The sequence below is a fragment of the Entamoeba invadens genome (genome assembly GCF_000330505.1).
Source record: "Entamoeba invadens IP1 unplaced genomic scaffold scaff_1105074726053, whole genome shotgun sequence".
Lineage (NCBI taxonomy): Eukaryota > Evosea > Mastigamoebida > Endamoebidae > Entamoeba > Entamoeba invadens.
This window is the reverse complement of record NW_004443681.1, coordinates 129,072-130,890: the sequence shown is the minus strand read 5'-3', so window position 1 is coordinate 130,890 and position 1,819 is coordinate 129,072.

Sequence of the window (1,819 nt, the reverse complement as noted above, 5' to 3'; positions counted from 1 at the left end):
TTGGAACAAATTCAACTTCTGAAGATCTGATTATATTGTGAAGTTCATCAAATTGTGAAAATGTCAAGCCACTCAATGCTTTCATTTGGACATCATCATTAACTAAACCATCCATTACATCTCTTCTTTCTATTTTTTCTTCTTTGTTTTCCATTTTAATTTCAATTTTTTCAAATTTACAATAGTCTTCTTCCATTGTTAATCTTTTAAGTATTTCTTCTGGTGTCTTTTTTGTCACTTTTTCTTTTGAACTAATTATAATTAACTCAACATCTTCTTCATTCAATATATGATTATCTTCAAAAGGTAATCGACAGGTTAATGGTAGAGTGAATTTTGGAACATCTTGAACGTCGTTTTTAAACTCTAAACCCAGTGAAATCGGTATTTTCTCGTTGTATTTTCTGACTTCTTTTTTGGCTTCTTTTTTTCTTTTTTTTTCTGTTTTTTGATTTTTTCTATTTTTTCTATTTGATTATTTTTCTCAATTTTTTCAATTTTTTCAATTTTTTCAATTTTTTCAATTTTTTCAATTTTTTCAATTTTTTCAATTTTTTCAATTTTTTCAATTTTTTCAATTTTTTCAATTTGATTTTTTTTCTCGATTTTTTCAATTTTGTTTTTTAATGTTTCTTTGCCATTTCTTTGACTTTTTTATCAAACAATTCTAATTTTTGTTTTAAAAAGTCAAAATTTTCGTCGTTGTGCGTGATGTTTAAACGTTTCATATGTAAAATAGATCTTTTTTATTTGTTATTAGAGCCACAAAATCAACTTTTTAAGAACATATTAAAATTTGTTTATTATAATTCTTACATTTTTTTATTTAAATAAAAAATTATTGTATAATTAATATACAAATTTCAATAATTAAATATTTAAACCTTTCTTTATTTTTTTAATTTACAAAAATCAATACAAATTAATCGGCAAAATTAATTTTTATTTACATAAAAAATGAATAATCTATTTATATTGAAATTTATTTTTGCCATCCATTAAAAAGTGGTTTGTCAAGTGGATTGAAAAAAAGATACATGTTTCCAGTGGATGGGTCTCATTCAGTCATATATCTTAAATCACCAAATTATTTTTAGCATAGCATACCAAATTATAAATATGAATTAAAAACCATTTAAATAATATTATTTATTAATCACTCTAAATAATAAATCAATAATTGTTCTTTCTTAAAAATTCGTTTGTTTTCAACTATCGGCTATTTTTATATCGAATAGTTCATATTAATTTAATTATAAAAACATTTTATAAAAATTATATATTTATTTTATTTTTAGATATATACAATAATTGAAAAGACCTTTATGAAGGTAAAATGTAAAGAATACGATATTTGACGAAAAAACAATTAAAATAAGAATTTATTTTAATGTTTGTTATTAATATTTAAAGCAAAACTATTGATATTATTGAAGGGTTTCAAAATCCTATATAAAACAATAAATTATAAAGACTGATAATGATGGCGAAGATGATGTTGCTGATGTGAGGATGGAAAGTAGACGGAGAAGACGGAGAAGACGGAGAAGACGGAGAAGACGGAGAAGACGGAGAAGACGGAGAAGACGGAGAAGACGGAGAAGACGGAGAAGACGGAGAAGACGGAGAAGACGGAGAAGACGGAGAAGACGGAGAAGACGGAGAAGACGGAGAAGACGGAGAAGACGGAGAAGACGGAGAAGACGGAGAAGACGAAATAGATAAATTGGAGAACATACAAATTTAATGATGGATCTCATATTTAAATGAATATTAGTTCAACTTTTGTTGTTTTAATTTTAATTTATATAAAAGCCTA